The sequence below is a fragment of the Triturus cristatus genome, chromosome 7, assembly GCF_964204655.1.
Source record: "Triturus cristatus chromosome 7, aTriCri1.1, whole genome shotgun sequence".
Lineage (NCBI taxonomy): Eukaryota > Metazoa > Chordata > Amphibia > Caudata > Salamandridae > Triturus > Triturus cristatus.
The window spans coordinates 404,385,998-404,404,637 of NC_140590.1; the positions used below are offsets into that span (position 1 = coordinate 404,385,998).

General features: G+C 46.4%; 1 protein-coding gene across 1 annotated transcript in view; it reads right to left on the reverse strand.

Annotated features, from left to right (window-relative positions):
* CHMP2A (charged multivesicular body protein 2A) overlaps positions 1-18,640 on the reverse strand; it is a 310,318-nt gene that overhangs the window by 252,932 nt on the left and 38,746 nt on the right. The gene's annotated exons all lie outside the window — the stretch shown is intronic.

Sequence of the window (18,640 nt, forward strand, 5' to 3'; positions counted from 1 at the left end):
ATTTCTTATAAAGCGCAACTACTCACCCGAGAGGGTCTCAAGACGTTGATGTGGTGGGGGGAGGTGTGTGAATCTGAGGTTCGGTCGAAGAGCCAGGTTTTGAGGTCCTTCCTGAAAAGTGATTGCCAGAGGTGCAGAGGCATGGAGTTCCAGGTCTTCGCAGCGAGGTAGGAGAAAGATCTTCCTCCAGCCGTGGTCTTGCAGATCCGTGGGATGGTGGCCAAGGCCAGTTGGGCGGGGCGGAGATGTCTGGTGGGAGTGTAGAAGGAGAGGCGGTGGTTGAGGTATGCAGGTCCGGCATTGTGGAGGGCTTTGTAGGCATGCGTGAGGACCTTGAAGGTAATTCTTTTGTTGATAGGTAGCCAGTGAAGGTCTCTCGGGTGGCCGGTGATGTGGCTGCGGCGTGAGATGTTCAGGATGAGTTTGGCAGAGGCGTTCTGGACTTTCTACAGTTTCTTTTGGAGTTTCTGGGTGGTGTTGGCATAGAGTGCATTGCCGTAATCAAGTCTGCTGCTGACGAGCGCATTAGTGACTGTTTTCCTTGACTCTGTGGGGATCCACTTGAACATCTTACGAAGCAGGAGGACGGAATTGTGTTTATTTGACGATTCATTGAGAGTGAGGAGTCCAAGATGATGCCAGGGTTTTGTGCTGGTCTGTGGGTGTAGGTTCAAAGCACTGTGGGCCACCATGAGTAGTTCCAGGTAGAGGGGGTGAAGCCCAGGATGAGGACTTGGGTCTTGTCTGAGTTAAGCTTGAGGCAGCTGTCCTTCATCCAGGTGGCAACTGCCTTCATCCAGTTGTGGAATATTGCTCTTGGCAGCTGTGGGTTCGTCTTTGAGGGAGAGAATCAGTTGGGTGTCATCAGCGTAGGATGATGGCTGTAAGCGGGGCCATGTAGATGTTGAAGTGGGTGGGGCTCAGGGAGGATTCCTGAGGCACCCGGCAGCTGATCCCTGTGGGTTCAGAGTTGAACAATGGAAGTCTGACTTTCTATGTTCAGCCGGTAAGGAAGGTATGGCTGTGGCACAAAAGCAGCACTGACGTCCACAAGGGATGATTTAAACACTGCAACGGATTCAAATTGAGAACCAAAATGCCTATCCTTAACATCTCTCATGCCTTTGATTCTTTTCATCTCTACCGGGATATGGACCAATCTTCCTAAACAAATAACTTTACATCTGTATTCTAGATAGACATCTACCATCGAGGTTGGCACATATGCCTATAATACTCCCTACTTGCCAACTTTCTTTGCTAGCTTGTCAATAACAGGCTGATTCATTCCTGCATAGATGTGGCTTAATATGGTATCTATATGAGAACTGCTGAATGTGGCATGGTAACAATAACTATTGGATTTTTATTTAGTGTTGCACAGGTGTGTGGCAGTGCATTTCCAGGCAGCAATATTGCCAGTTAAATGCTCACTGTTAACTCAAAAGGAAAGAATGGTACTTTGTGATTGAATCTGTGATTTACCAGTCACACACCCCAAAGTAACATGTGGTAACCCACTAAGCAGTCATTAATTTGTAAAAGAATAAGTGTCGGGTCTAAAGTCTTGCTCAGGAGCTTGTACCCAACAATCTCAAATGTTGTGACTGTCTAGACGTGATTCTACGGTGTGCCACTTTCATCCACCACTGGGCACTCCCTATCCTTTAGTCTCACTCCTGCAGATTATTTTTCATCTTTGCTTTCTTCCTTGGTCACAATTTTGCCATCTTTCTCTTATTTCGCTTTTGGGTTTTTCTCCCTCTTGTTCTGTAACAAAGTCTGATGAGGAAAAATATGTGTGGGATGGGGGGCGCTAGAGGGCGCACAGCGGAATGGCTGACTGTTAAGGCAGCTCCGCCGGGCAGGTCCGTTTAACGGCGAAAAAGATCGTTATGCGGATCACCCACTGTCGATGAAAGGCGTGAAGGCATGTCGGAAACACTGGGGCATGGTTTGCTGGCGTGGCGAGCCTGGATTCCAGCAGGAAAAGCCGATATGACCGCATTGTTGATCTCCCCGCGGCGGGACTGCCAGCGGCTCAAGATGGCGGCGCCCTGCGGCGCAACTGTCCCACTGCCGACATCGCCTTGGGCAGCCTAACAACCAGCTGCGAAGTCGGAATCTGGCCCCTGCATGATCGGAGCTCTCGATGAAACTACTGCCCCCGCCTGAAGCGCTGCTTTGGCTGCCTGGAGCGATGTGCAACTGCTGACCGGGTAGCGTGGAGTCTAGGAGCAAAATGGCGGCTGTAAGTTACCGATGAGGCTCGTCCTGGAGCTCTCGGTCGTGTGGTGATCCTGGATCTTGCTGCATGGAGGTGGGGAAGCCAGTTGGAGGTGAGAGTGACAATAATGTGGAGAGACTGGGCCCAGTGCACTCTGCTGACATCAAGTGCGGGCATATTTGCTGCTGGGTTACGTGCTCTGTGCGCGTGAACTGTCCACTGGAATGGTGTTGCTGCAGTTATCTATAGCGGAGAGGCGGGACTCGTTGAGACGTATATGATGCCTAAAGTGTGCTGCATCTAAATACTGACCAGCGCGAGTACCGACTGACGATTGCGATGTAGTGCTGGTGGCATTACAGTGAGTGTGGGGATGTGAGAAGACGACCGACGCACCTGCTGTGGATATTCCAGTCAGCGCCCTGCTCGCTTGGGGGTAGTGGAAGCCTGTATACATCTGCGTACCCGGCGCCTTGTAAATACAGTGGAGGGGCAACTCCTTGTCACTGGGTGCCACCGTAGAGGCGACCCATACGGGGGGCATTGCACCCTAAGTTACATCAGCTGGCATCTGACGCTGGAGCGACACGCCGATCAGGCCCACGATACCCGCTGGGGGGGTAGCCGAGGACTGGTGTTCGCGGTAGTGGTGAGGCGACTTGAATTGTGGCGACATCTCCGTAGGTGGAGTTTACGTGTATCCGGCACTGGGACAACTGGGATCCGCCACTCCAATCATGGGAAAGGCAGACAAACAGCAGTCAAAGCTCTCCTTTAATACGAAGCGCCAAACGGAAAATGCGCCGGTACCTTCGGATGCCGCAATAGAAGGGGGAGCTGAGGCAAGTCCACCTATGGAGCAGGTCCTTACGGCCATACAGCACAGCCTGCAAGAAATCAATGGTAAGCTGGATTCCTTAACAAATCGTGTAGATAATATTTCAACAAAGCTGGATAAGCAGGGTGCGCGTCTGGATGAGGCAGAAAAACGTATATCATCTGTGGAGGACGAGTCGCAAAACACAGTGCTGGACAAGGTATTTGTATAGCTGCGCTCACGCTGCTGCTAACGCTGTGTGACTTTTAAATTCTCCCGTTTTTGTATTTTATTTTATTTAATTTACTTGCCCTTGTTATTAATCTGGGATCAGGTAGGGTGCTCCCCTCCCTCTTACCGCGTTTAATTGTGATAAAAACACCGCCGTTTTGGTGGGTCCGGGTCACGGGGGTAGTCCTGGTTGGGCGCCATCTTTGGTTGGGTTCTCTATCTCCCGGCGGGCGCCATTGTGAGCGTTCCTGCGCTCGGTCAGCCTCGCGGGACACCTATTTAAAGTTGCTCCCCCCCGCGCAGCGGGGTCGCGCAGTGGGACGCCGTCGCTTAGCCGGAGTCGTGCCAGAGTCCTGCCCGTCTGCGCCCGTCTGCGCCCGTCCGCGCTTAGGACGCACGGGACGCGGCGGGTCTCTCCTTGGCACTTTGCGTAATCTGGTGTCGTGATGATCACCTATTCCAATGAGACTTTGCAGTCCATTGGATTGACCACTCCGAAGTGTGATCAGGCACATATTCATCTGTTAAGCGGCCCATATCGGTGTGCCTGCAAGCGATGGGCACTTGGCTCTCCCGCACGCACCCGCCAGTGGCCTTCCACTACCGCCTTTCGAAGTAATGGCTCGGCGCCTGTACTTCGAATACTTAGCCTGAATGTCAGGTCCTTGGTACAACACCATCAAGCCTTTTTGGACCTCATGCAGGATGAGACCCCAGATATATTTGCCATCACTGAAACCTGGTTGCAGGAAGACGACGCAGCCATTATTAACTTGGCTTTCCCCCCTGAGTATTCCATCTTCACTCTAAACCGTTCAACTAGAGGAGGGGGTATCGCCCTTGCTGTTAAATCTAGTTTTTCCTGTAGCTGGAATGGTTTAAATATTGCTGGATGCGAAAGCGCCTCTTTTAAGATCTTGATCAGCCCCCAGTTTTCGATCTCGGGGATGGTGGTATATCGACCCCCAGGCAGTGACGTTGCATTCAGAGAAGCTTTCCCTGATGCCGTTAGCTCTTTGGCAATTGGCTGCGCCAATTTTTCTATCTTGGGAGACCTCAACCTCCATTTTGACAATCAGAGCGCGCCGGCTGTCAATAATATTTTAGCTGATCTTGAGGCCCTTCAACTGTCTCAAAAGGTAGCACAACCCACCCACGTAGGAGGGCATACGCTGGATCCCTTTTTCACTAATCTTACGGAAGCCACAGTCTCTTCCATATCACCCTTGGGGTGGACGGACCATTTTTTAGTGGCTATCCGGGCCCCTCTGCCTGAGACTCCCTCTATTCTTCCATCTAGATCAGTCCCTAGAAGGCATTGGAACAAACTCAGATTAGAGGACCTACACCACATCTTGGCTGCAGATCCGCTGGGACCCTTGGACAATGTTGAAACGGGTTATGACCAGTTTAGTCAGTGGATTACCAGGGCGCTTGATTCACTGATTCCCATCATGGCAAGTAAACTTAGCTCTAGAGAATCGAGCCCCTGGTATGACAGCGCCCTTCGTGTTTTGAAGGGCAACTGTAGGCGGGCCGAGAGAGAGTGGCGGAGGTCTTATGACACTGCTAAGAAAGCGTTGTATCTGGCTTCCGTTAAGGTTTATCATCGTGCCATCTGTAGAGCCCGCGCGTCGTTCTACTCGTTAGAATTCCGCAACAGTACTAACCCGTCTAAATCTATATTTAAGGCCCTTAAAGATCTTTTGGCAAAAAGAATCTCCTCCCCGGCATTGGCTTCTACCTCCCACTGCGAGGCTTTGGCATCCTTCTTTTTGGAGAAAGTGCAAGGCATCTACCGGGCTTTTTCTCTTACGGGGCCACCATTGGGGACCCTGGATATTATCCCGGGTCTCCCCACTATGGACTCTCTTCCTCTGCTTCCACCTGAGGAATTTGATAAGGTGAACCAGAAAATTAAATCTGGATCACCTTTGGATCCATTAAGACCTGCCCTTTTCAGGGATCAGTCTTTTGTGGGACGCCCCGTGGTGTGCTCCCTCATTAACATCTCGCTGGCGACGGGCACGGTTCCAGCTAAATGGAAGCGGGCAGTGGTCTCTCCTATCCTGAAGAAACCCTCATTGGATCCTTCGAAACCGGAGAGCTACCGGCCCATTTCCTTGCTCCCCTGGCCAGCAAAAGTTGTGGAGGCCCACGTCAACCAGGCTCTCTCTGACCATCTTACCCGAGCCAACATTCTGGATGTTACCCAAAATGGGTTCCGTGCTGGGCATAGCACGGAGACAGCCCTTCTCGCCATGGCTGAACACCTGCGTATGGTGCTGGATGTGGGACAGACGGCGGCGCTAGTATTATTAGACCTGAGCGCCGCCTTCGATACTGTTTCACACCGCATCCTTCTGCATCGCCTGGAGGAGATAGGCATTGGTGGGCTCGCCTTACAGTGGTTCCGTTCCTTTCTCGACGACCGCTCCTTCTGCGTTGCCATACCACCGTACCAGTCCAAATTTCATCCTCTGGGCCTGGGGGTGCCACAGGGATCCTCGCTGAGTCCCACGTTATTCAATCTTTACGTGAGACCGCTGGCTGATGTCGTCAAGCAGTGGGGCATGACTATGGTCTCTTATGCTGACGACACTCAGCTAGCGGTTACTATCAGCGGGGATGTTGAGCAAGATGCCCCTAGGTTCCAGAGTGGACTGAGGGCGGTGGCGAGCTGAAAGAATGCAAACTGTCTCCAGCTCAACGCTAAGAAGACTGAGGTTATGGTTGTCGGGAAGGGGAAGGAGCTCTGGGGGGATAGATGGTGGCCACCGGAGCTTGGGCCAGCCCCAATTCCGGTAACGGAGTTGAGAAATTTGGGAGTGTGGTTGGATCCCACTCTTAGCTTCGTGGGGCACTCTAAGAAAACCGCGGCCTGCTGTTTTGGGGTCCTTCAAGGCTTAAGACCTGTCCTGAAGTTTTTTGATCCCCCTACCAGACAGCTGGTGGTACAGGCAACAGTAATATCTCGTCTAGATTATGCCAGCTCTCTCCTGGTAAGGGCAAACCAGGCAGAAATCATTCGCCTTCAACGTGTCCAAAACGCCGCAGCTAGAGCCATAGTTGGCTTGCCCAGGTCCTGCTCTGTTTCCAGTACCCTTCGATCCTTGCATTGGCTACCGGTTAAAACAAGAATTCACTTCAAAGTTTTATGTCTGGCCTTTAAGATCTTGAAGGGATCAGCCCCCCGGATTCTCTCGAATCTCCTGTCCTCTTATGTACCAACTCGCTCTTTGAGATCATTGGGCCAAGCACTTGCGGTGGTCCCGAGGTTTAAGCTCAGCCGCGTTGGGGGCCGATCCTTCCGGGTAAAAGCAGCAGTGCTGTGGAACTCTCTTCCGATTGAGATTCGCTTGATGGAAGACCTTCTTTTGTTCCGTAAAGCTATAAAAACCTTTCTATTTTAATTTTCCCCCTTACTTGCGGCGCTCTTTCTGTTTTTCTCTGTCTCTATTGTGGTAAATAATTTAATTACCGGAACTTAATTTGATGCGGAAAATCTATAACAATAGCTCAGTAAAATAAGAGGCAGAATCCGTGGTATTAGAGGTTCGGAACGGGCTTTATTCCATAATCAATTTAAATCGATGAGCTCCATATTCCATCACCACGAAGGTTCAGGAAGTGAAGACCGTACTTTATTGATAAGTAATCATTTTTATACAATAGGCATTACAGTGAAGCAAATGCAGGAGGCGTAACAATTGATAGTAAAGATAAAACATACATGCGTAGCAAAAGTGGGTGTAACTGGGCGTAACTAAGGAACGTCATCAGGTATGATGTCATAATAGGGTGGTTCCATGAAAGAATTTCGCAATGTTAGCAGAAATACTTGGCAGAAATGCGCGCGCAGCAGCATGACGTGTGATTGACGTACAACTAGGGGGTGAAGGGGACTTGACATTTAGCTCTACATGTGGCGACAGAAGTCTGGAGGGTCAAGTCAACCTAATCCCAAATCATATCTAACATCCTATGTTTAAAGAACTATGTTATCCAAAAGAGAGGTCTCTTAGAGTAGAATCTTATTCTATACTGACTATACTGACTGTTAGTGCGTGTACAAGCGTCTAAGTGTCTACACTAGATGCGAGGGCAGGAATCTTCCATAGTAACAGGGCTATGAATTACTTGCATAATGACAGAGAAGCCGGGCCTTTTGCTCGGTAGCTGGAAGAATGTTTACTTAAACTACTAGACAGGAATGCATTGGGTAGGGAGTGGAGCAGATAATTTCGAAGGTGAAATACAGTTTTTGGCAGGCAACAGGCTGATGTCAGGCACCGTTAGCTGCGCAGGGAGTAGGACAAAGTTCATGGATACAGATGCGAGCTCGGACTGGAGCTTTCAGAGGCAGAAGGCAGGAAAAGCTTGATGTCAGAATCAGGGCCTACTTGCCTGGACTGTAAAATGTCATAAGTGAACCATATAAAGCCGGTGGCCTTTCATACTTAGGAATGGAATATCCGGCCCATTCATGGCGGATCTGAAAGAGGACATGTTGGCGGTGGACGCACATGTGTTTGCGTCTTCATAACTGGAACTGGAGGGAACATACATGTACTTGTGATTTATACATGAAACCGTTGGGGTCCAAGATAGGGGACATAACTGATCAGAAAAATCCATATTTCCACATTCCCTCCTTGTCCCCTACTTGCCCGTCAAGAGATATCAATCTTCATTAATCCATCGATCTGTTCATATAGCATCATTTGTTCTTCTTTCTTCTTCCGTGATGAATGAAATCTTGGTGGTGGAATACACGATGTGGCACACAGACCACAGATCGCTGGTCCACATTGTAGGCATAGACAGCAACTGAATAATATGAGGAAGCCAATACCTAGGAAGGATAGGACCTTCCATCCAAAGGTAGATAATACACTCCAAAACCAACCGGACCAAGTCCAGGTGCCTGGATTCTGGTGTATCTGGCTTACAATCTTATGAAGGCGAGTTATGGCTTTATATACAGATGGCGAATTTTCTGGTATGAAAATGCAACAACTTGATCCGATGACCCTACAAGCTCCGCCCCTATCGGCCAGGATGACGTCAAGGACAAGACGATTTTGAAGCACAACAATCCGCATAGCAGACTGCTCTTCTGTTAAATTGCCTAAGGCGGAAATAGTTTCGTTCACTACTGCTTCAAGGGTTCTAGTTAATCTACGTATCAGCTTACTATTGGTAACTGTACCTATATAGGGAAAGAGACCTTTATTGAAATCTGTGTATTTTTCCCATGCGGTCTCAGTATAATCGACTATTGGGAGATCTCTCCTTTCTCTATTGTGTACTAAATGAGTATTTCTGTGATAATCAGGAGGAGCTAGGAAAACAGGTGGCAAAAGGAATCCGATGTAGCAGGTACCATCCCAATCTAGTGGTAAACATATGTATGCCGTCTGACCACATATGAAGTAGGAATGGCGGGAAGCTCTAAATGTAGACTTGCCTTGATCACTAAATTCTATTACAGTGGTGCATCTACTATGGCCCATATGTATGGAACCATTCTTTCTTACACATAATTCACCTTTTACTGGAAATACTGACATGGCGGGCAAAATTGGAGTAGCTTCGGATTCGACATTCAAGATCATGAGATTGAGCGTAAAATTACCTAATCCATACACTTCATTTTCTAGATCAGTTCCTGTTCTTTTGGGAAGTCCCTCCTTGTTGGGGTGACAGACTTTGAGTAAACCTAAGTTCAGATTTCCCCATACCCAGTTATTCTGGTAAACTGCAGAATTCGAATCTAGGGAATTAATTAAACTAAACCATGCTCCACAGGAGCCGTTGTGTGTGAACGGGTATGGAAAGAGAGGTAGAATTCCTTTATAGTTCTGATAGGGAGGGAGTCGGCCACATATCCAACAATTTGTAGCATTGCTAACCTGATGGGAATGATGTAACATACTAATAAAAGTGTTATTGCGCAGCGCAAATCTATAAGACAATTCATGCGGAGGTAATTCACTAAAAGAATGTTCAGCAGTAACATTATAAACATGTCTAGAAATAGGATAATATGTGTGCAACAATATACTTGCAGTAATTATTAAAAGACTTAAGAAAAACAAAATTAATAACGTCACTGTACAATGACTACGCAGTGATTTACAGTACGCATGTCGTTTCAATTTTATCCTTCTATTTCTTTCTCTATACAGGTCTAAGGGGTACATGTCAGAGACAAATTCGACCGCTTCACCTTGGAGAGGACTTAAACAATCAAATTGCCTGACTTGTTAGACCTAAGTTTTAGTTTGTATTGTTCATGGCTATTCAATTCAACCAAAGGAAGTTTTGAGTCACTCGGGGAAGACACGCAAGGTGTGTCGTTTACGTCTGATGGTAGTCCATGAAATTTTTTGATATGACTTGAATGTATCCAGCCTTTTCGTCCTTCGATCTTTACGGCTGTCCTCGTCGTTAGCAGTACGAGCTGAGGTGATTTCCACCTAGGATCCAGCTGAGACTTCCGATCAAAGTTCCTCACTAAAACCAAATCCCCTGGAATTACGTCATGGGGTTTCACCTCGGTGTTGTCGGGAAAGGCTGCAGCTACCTGTGAACGACAAGATTGTAGTGCAGACATCAAGGAAGCCAAGTAATCTGTCAGCATATTACAGTCAATATCAGTTATTTTGCGTGGTATAGGCGTCCCCCACATATTTGGTGGTCTACCGAAGATCACCTCATAAGGGGATAGCCCTGTTCGAGAGTGTGCTACCATTCTCATGTAAAAGAGTGCAACGGGTAAGGCTACTACCCAGTCGACACCTTTCTCTCTACAAATTTTGGACAATCTAATTTTCAGGGTCTGGTTATGTCGTTCCACGAGACCTGCTGCCTCGGGGTGTCGGACACAGTGGAATTTCCACTGATAGCCTAACAAAAGTGAAACGTGTTTCATTAATTCGGATGAGAACGGCTGGCCGTTATCTGAGTAGACAGCACGTGGTAAACCGTACCGTGGGAAGAATTCTCGAACTAACTGTTTGGCAGTAGTCGGGGCAGTGTAATCTGAAACCGGGTATGCCTCTGTCCAACGGGAAAGAGCACAGACAACTACGAGAACATATTTGAATCCTCGACATCGTTCCATCTGGATATAATCCATCTGGAGGACTTCAAAAGGGTGATCAGGAGGCTGAAATCCACCCTGCTCTACGGGAATGCTTTTACCTGGGTTAAACTGACAACAGATCATACAGGTACGGACTTTTTGTTTAGCTGCTGCTCGTAAATGTTTGTTGAACCAAATGTGTTGGATGCTGTCTAGCATAGCTTTTTCTCCTAGATGCGCTGGACTATGTACAGTGTTAATAACGACTTGGACCATTGAATCAGGAAGGAACCACACAGATTTTTCCTTCGTCATCCATCCTTGATCCGTTTGGATCCCTCCTAATTCAGTCCATTTCTTTATTTCGTCTGGTGTAGCATGTGTCTGTATGTCAATTACGTCAAGAGCGGGATCCTTAACCATCATGCAATGTGTTGGTGTCGGGACTATTGTCTTTGTCATGTCGGATGTTTGAGTTTGAGCAGTCTGTTTAGCTGTTCTGTCAGCTAGATCATTGCCTTGAGAAATGATATCAGTAACTTTCGTATGAGCTTTACATTTCATAATTGATATTGCAGTGGGTAAATGTATTGCATCTAATAAGGCATGAATAAGGGGTCCGTGCTGAATGTGGGCACCGTGAGAAGTTAAATAACCTCTCTCTCGCCACAGCACGCCGAAGTCATGTACAACTCCGAATGCATAACGTGAATCAGTGTATATGTTGACTTTTTTATTTGTGGCTTGAATACAGGCTTGTGTCAGAGCGATGAGCTCTGCTGCTTGAGCGGACAAGGTATTTATGCAATTTGTTTCAATGATTTCAGTGTCTGTTGTGACTGCGTAAGCGGCCACTAGCTCTCCTGTACTTGTTCTCATACATGAACCATCTACATACAATGTCAGGTCTGGGTCTAACAATGGGACGTCTGTTAAATCTTGTCTGGGTTTCGTCGTGATAGTGATAACTTCAATACAATCATGTGCAAGTGGGTCTGTTCCATTTATAGGTAACAGTGTGGCAGGATTCAATGTACTACAACGTCTGATTTCTATATGTGGCTGAAACAATGTTAATTCGTAACCAGTAAGTCGTGCTATAGTCAAGTGTTGTGTTTGTGTGCGGTTCAAGAGAACCTCTACTGCATGTGGTACTTGTACTGTTAATGGATGTCCTAATACTATGGCATCGCTTTGTCTGATTGCTAAAGCTGTTGCTGCCACTGATTTCAGGCACGCAGGCAAAGCCTGAGCTACGGGATCTAATGTACTAGAAAAATAAGCACATGGTTTGTGTGATCCTGCTTGTTCCTGTGTGAGTACTGACAAGGCAGTACCTTCGCGTTCTGTAACGAAGAGTGTAAACTGTTTATTGTAACATGGTGTTGCTAAAACAGGTGCTTGGCATAAGGCTTTCTTTAGGCTTTCAAAAGCTTGTGTATGTTCCCGAGTCCAAGGGAGAACAGTCGATGTGGCTGCCTCCTGTGTTGTCAATTGAATGAGTGGTTTTGCTAGAAATGCATACTGAGGGATCCACTGCCTACAATATGAAGTGAGGCCTATGAAAGCCCGCACCTCCTTTTGTGTCTTGGGTATTGGCATATTAGCAATTAACTGGATGCGATCTGATGTAAGCTGCCTTCCCTCCTTGGACAGCGAGTGACCAAGGTAAACAACTCGCTGGACACAGAATTGCAGCTTAGAAGGGGACACCTTGTGCCCCTTTTCGGCCAAAAATTGTAAAACCGTCAGTGAGGCTTTCTCACATTCAGGTTCGCTTCTAGCGGTGATCAGCAGATCATCGACATATTGAAGCAGGGCAGTGTTGACTGGCATGTGGATACTGTCGAGTTCTCGTTTCAGTGCTTAGCTATAGATGCTGGGGCTTTCTGTAAATCCTTGAGGTGCGCGTGTGAATTTAAAGCTTCGTCCATTTAAACTAAATCCGAACAAGTATTGGCTTTCCGGATCTATTGGGACGCTGAAAAAGGCATTCTTGAGATCAATTACAGTAAAGAATGTTGCTTCGGAATCAATGGCTGTCAGTAATGAAGAAATGTCTGGGACTACGGGGTATTGTGGTACTATGCATTTATTTAATTCGCGCAGATCAATAACCAATCGATATACTGGCGGGGCTGTTGGATCGGTTCGTTTAAGAATCGGAATTATCGGGGAATTACATACATTGGAGTCAGTTTCCACAACCACTCCTTGGGTAATAAGCTCGTCAATGATTTGTAGTAAAGCCACTACAGCATCTGGGGGTAACTTGTATTGTCGCATTCGTGGAAGTACCACTCCTGCCTTTAGTGTGACTCGATATGGTGTAATGTTCATGCAACCAACATCTGTAGGGCCTTGCGCCCATAAATGTGTCGGTAAAGTCTGTAGTCGGTGATCCATGTCTCGGGACACGTAGTGCCCTTTGAAATCACGTAAAAACAATCTTACTCCTTCCGGAGAACAACATATAATAGCTCCTAAAGCTTTCAAAGTTTTTATGCCTAACAAGTTTTCTGGACATGATTTAGTAAGTAATAAATCTGTAGTTCGTGTCAAGGGACCGATCGTAAGTGGAAGAGGCTGTGTTACTTCGTTAATGATAGGTTTTCCTGAAAAGCCAAGGGAAATATTCTGTGTGCCTGAGAGGGGTGCCCCTGGAACTTCACTACGTTTTATTGTTGTTCGGCTTGCCCCTGTATCAAGTAAGAATTTTCTATCTTGACCTAATAGTTCACTGTGTACATAAGGTCCTTCTTGATCTACAGGGACCTCAATAAGGGGTAAGCCAACTTCCCTCTCCAGGCTGTTTCATGAGTACCGTTGATAATCAGGATAGTCATACTGTGCGGTCTGATACATCTGTCGGGTCGTTGTTTGTGTGGCAGCAATAGGCTGCGATGGCGGAGCTGGCATAGACTGTTGCGGAGCTGGCATGGACTGTGCATGCTGCGGGGCTCCTTGTTGGTTCTGATCCTGTCTAATTGGTCGTGGTCTTTCTTTTGCGTTACCTATGGCAATATTATGTTTTAAAACTGGACAATCGTGTACATAATGACCTGGCTGTTTACAATAGTTGCACGTCCCTTTTACAGGACCTGTTGAACCGCTGGACTGTGTTATACCCTTCTTATGACCGTCAACTGGAACTGTCTGGGAAACTAGCATTTTCATTTTCGTGTCTTTCATGCGTCTATGTTCATGTTCTTGTTCTTCTCTAATTCTATTGTGATGGTACTGTAGCATTTGTAACATTTGTGACGGAGTGTTACCTTGCCAGGTACTCTCGAACTTCAATATTCTATTCTTAACTTGGGGCAAGGCATTTTCAACCAATTTTGTCACAAACAGATGTGGATACGACTCGCTACTTGCTTTTATTCCACTATTTATACCAAAACATTTCTCAAATCGGGAATAGAAATCACTAGTGTCTTCATCTGATTTTTGTTCACAGGCTGAGATTGCACCCCAGTCTTCCTTTTTCGTAGTTAATAAACGTGGCAGTACCTGTACTAGTAGACCTGGTAGTGCTTTGATCTTGTCCCCGAGCCCTGAACCTGGACCTCGAGCTTTTTCTTCGTTTTGTAATGCTGTCCAATCTATCTTCTGGTCTCCCACCTCCCAATCCTTTTCCTTGAGTTTTTCGTAAATGCCCGCAGGCATTAATACCTTCAATATTGTCATAATGTCGGGGTAGGTATATTCTCCCATGAGTAACATATCTTTAATTTCACGGTGGAAACCCGCTGGGTCTTTGTCATGACTGGGTACCACTTTCTTCATTTCTAATAGTTCTATTTTGGATATGGGTATGTATACAAACACACGTTTAAACTCATTGTCATCACCCTTTATCGGGTGCACTTCGCGTAAGGGATTCTGTCTATCCATGTAATACGTCGTTCTTTCCTTGATGGGCAGTGAGACATGTTCAGGACATACAAAAAGGATGTACTGTCTTCTGGATTCTAGTATTTCTCTAATTAACTTAGTACCGGAACCTCTCCATTTATTCGTGAGTAATTCAGTCAATATATCAGGTAAGGGGCCAGGATCGGAGTGTTGGCTTTTATATAATATAAGGAGTTGTTGAATCATGTAGATACCAGCCAAACGCTGTTCATCTGGGGCGAGGTTCAAAAACGTATGTGCTAGTGTATCATCACCATATTTTCCAGGACTATCAACCCAGTGTACGGCTGACCTGGCTAATTCTTGTTCGTCCATAGAATCGAGTATATGATAACCCCTTCGTTCTCGGAGTAATTTGTCAGCGGCTTGGAATGAATGTTCGGGGGACCTTATATTTATTATAGGAGTTTGGAATTTTCTGTTATTATCTGGACGTATCGGACATATCGGATCAGTAAAGCATCTAGTATTATTGCAAGATCTTCCTCTACCTACATAGGCCATAGTTTCTAACTGTCCTGTGGGCAGTTCTAATTCTTCCTCGTCTTCGGTTTGTTCAGGTTCGTCTACTGCTAATCTTTCTTCGTGTATTCGTTCTATTTCTTTGCGGATCTTTCGGCTCATAGCTACTATACATGATCGTTTATCGTGTCTCCCCTCTGATATATTCTTACCCCATGTGGTAAGGATCTGCATTTCTTCCGGATTTACCCCCGGTTGATCTTGATTTCTGATCACACAGTTTATGAGGAAACGTAACAGTTCCCCCTGTATTTCCACCTTTTGGTACTCCATGGCTCTGTTAATACTCTCAGGGTCTCGCCCTGATTGAACAAAATGATATATATTTTCTAAATGTGCAGTCATTCCTGGTAGCTTCCCTAAATATATTGCAGCTCGTCGGATACGTAATGATGCCAGCATCATTTCGTCCCCTTTTCCGGGCACAGGGTCATATCTACAGTCTATTAGAAGTTCCTTGAGCGTGTTGGGAGTTACTAGTTTGGGTGTACGTTGGTGGGCTAATTCTTGAAAGGAAAGTTTATTTGTTCTGGGTGGCGTAGAAAAAATGCTTGATGTACCTCCGGTAGCACCACCTGGGGTGTTGGATGTGAAAGGATTCGTTGAACGTGATATAGCAACCATAGGTGTGGATGCAGATGTAGAAACAGATGTGCTTGCTGGAACTTGTGTCGGAGTTTGCTGTTGCAGAGGTACAGACGAAGGAGGGTCTTGGCGTTGAACCCCCTCGGCAGACGGTCTATGTGGCGCAGCATTAGCATACTCGGGAGCTGCGTCGTCTAAATAAGAGGAAAGAAAAACATCTTCTGCGGATCTGGGATGCCCTTTGGGATGTACTTTTATCGGAAACAATGGGGGTGGCAAGTCTTTTGGTATTTCCGGAGTAGCCTTAGGTAGTCCTTCGGCCAGAAGAGGATACATACCATTCACAAGGGCATTTCTTTGCCTGTCTGTTTGTTCTGACTTTACTCTAGTACCTTCTTCAATTAATACACTTTCTCGAACTTTATTTGAATTCTCCTTACTCTTCTCTTCCTGTCTACGTGCTTTTTCTGTACGTCTATACGATTCTTTACGCCATAATTCAATGGCGTCTTTCTGTGATTGTCTAGCTTTCTTTTTCCATAATTCTTCTTCTACTTTCACAATGCAATCTGCATCCCAGGTCCCAGCTGCGGGCCACCTCTGACTTTCTGGTAATTCCTTGGTGTAGTCTACCCATAGATCAAGAAATAATATGGCGTCTAGGCCATGTTTATGATACATGAAGTACCCTGGAGTGTCCCTAGGAGGAATGGGAACAGCTTCTTCGAGTACCCCTTTTCTAGTTGTGATCTGTCTTAATTTCGAAAAGAGCGGCATATTGAGAACTGATCTGATACCTAATTTTGAACACGTTTAATACCATAAAACACAATAATGAACAGTCATTCACACCACAATATACAGAACGTATTTAAAACATTTTAACATTTAACATTTAAATGAAATAGACAATGATGGTCATTTAGGGAACTAGTCACTAGGCATAATACTCGATACTAATTAGATAAATTCTGAATTATATACTAGACATACTTGATATACTGCTAAACAGTACAGATACACTGCTGAAACAGTGCAGACCGGATTTGTGTACCCAAACCCGTCTTGACCGGCACAACCTATGTGCACGTCAGAACGCCTCCCCGATAATGGTACTCACCGGGTAGCTCGGAACGGAAGGCCTCGGAACTGAACTGAACTTGAACCGGACTGGACTCGACTCGGAACTTCGGAAACTTCGGAAACTGGTGGGCCTCTGTATACCTCGGATCTTGCTCTCTCAGCTAGGCTCTGGTCGGGATACTTCGCACTTCTCACCGCCTCGTCTGGGTGTTGATCGCAGCCTCAGTTACCCCCGCTCGGCAGGAGGGAGATACAGGAAATCCTGTGGGTACGCGTTGTTGTCCGTCCAGCTGTGACAGGAGACCGGGCCTGCAACGCACCGCCGGCGCGTGAGATGAGAAAGTGTCCCTGTTCGGGCGCCATTTATGTGGTAAATAATTTAATTACCGGAACTTAATTTGATGCGGAAAATCTATAACAATAGCTCAGTAAAATAAGAGGCAGAATCCGTGGTATTAGAGGTTCGGAACGGGCTTTATTCCATAATCAATTTAAATCGATGAGCTCCATATTCCATCACCACGAAGGTTCAGGAAGTGAAGACCGTACTTTATTGATAAGTAATCATTTTTATACAATAGGCATTACAGTGAAGCAAATGCAGGAGGCGTAACAATTGATAGTAAAGATAAAACATACATGCGTAGCAAAAGTGGGTGTAACTGGGCGTAACTAAGGAACGTCATCAGGTATGATGTCATAATAGGGTGGTTCCATGAAAGAATTTCGCAATGTTAGCAGAAATACTTGGCAGAAATGCGCGCGCAGCAGCATGACGTGTGATTGACGTACAACTAGGGGGTGAAGGGGACTTGACATTTAGCTCTACATGTGGCGACAGAAGTCTGGAGGGTCAAGTCAACCTAATCCCAAATCATATCTAACATCCTATGTTTAAAGAACTATGTTATCCAAAAGAGAGGTCTCTTAGAGTAGAATCTTATTCTATACTGACTATACTGACTGTTAGTGCGTGTACAAGCGTCTAAGTGTCTACACTAGATGCGAGGGCAGGAATCTTCCATAGTAACAGGGCTATGAATTACTTGCATAATGACAGAGAAGCCGGGCCTTTTGCTCGGTAGCTGGAAGAATGTTTACTTAAACTACTAGACAGGAATGCATTGGGTAGGGAGTGGAGCAGATAATTTCGAAGGTGAAATACAGTTTTTGGCAGGCAACAGGCTGATGTCAGGCACCGTTAGCTGCGCAGGGAGTAGGACAAAGTTCATGGATACAGATGCGAGCTCGGACTGGAGCTTTCAGAGGCAGAAGGCAGGAAAAGCTTGATGTCAGAATCAGGGCCTACTTGCCTGGACTGTAAAATGTCATAAGTGAACCATATAAAGCCGGTGGCCTTTCATACTTAGGAATGGAATATCCGGCCCATTCATGGCGGATCTGAAAGAGGACATGTTGGCGGTGGACGCACATGTGTTTGCGTCTTCATAACTGGAACTGGAGGGAACATACATGTACTTGTGATTTATACATGAAACCGTTGGGGTCCAAGATAGGGGACATAACTGATCAGAAAAATCCATATTTCCACACTATGTTGAGTGTTGCTATGTTTACCTTGTCATGCGCCAGGACGCCCCTTAGCTGGGGCAGCTGTGCGCACTACAAATGTTCCTAACATAACATAACATAACAAATGTGCGGATATGGAGAAAGTGATGTAGGCCCTTAAACCAAAGGTGGAGGACTTAGAAGCGAGATTGCGTCGCAACAACGTCAGAATCGCGGGAATACCGGAATCCACCAATACTGGGCGTATGGAGGCCTATGTGGAGGGGCTGTTGCGAGCGGTGTTCGATGCTAATCAGCTTTCGTCAGTCCTCATAGTGGAACGCGCCCATAGATCGTTGGCTCCAAGACCACCGCCAGGTGCCACGCCAAGACCTATAGTGGCCCGGGTCTTGAATTACAGAGACCGTGACGCCATATTACGTATGGCACGGGAGAAGCAGAAATTGACATATCAGGGCAACGAATTGGCGTTCTATCCGGATTTTACAATGATGGTACAACTGGCGCGCAGAGAATTTAATCCAGCGAAAAAACGTCTGAGGGAACTGGGGGTAGAGTATGCAATGCTCTATCCGGCTCGACTTAAGGTGACACAGGATGGTAAGTCGACGATTCTCCACTCTCCAAAGGCTGC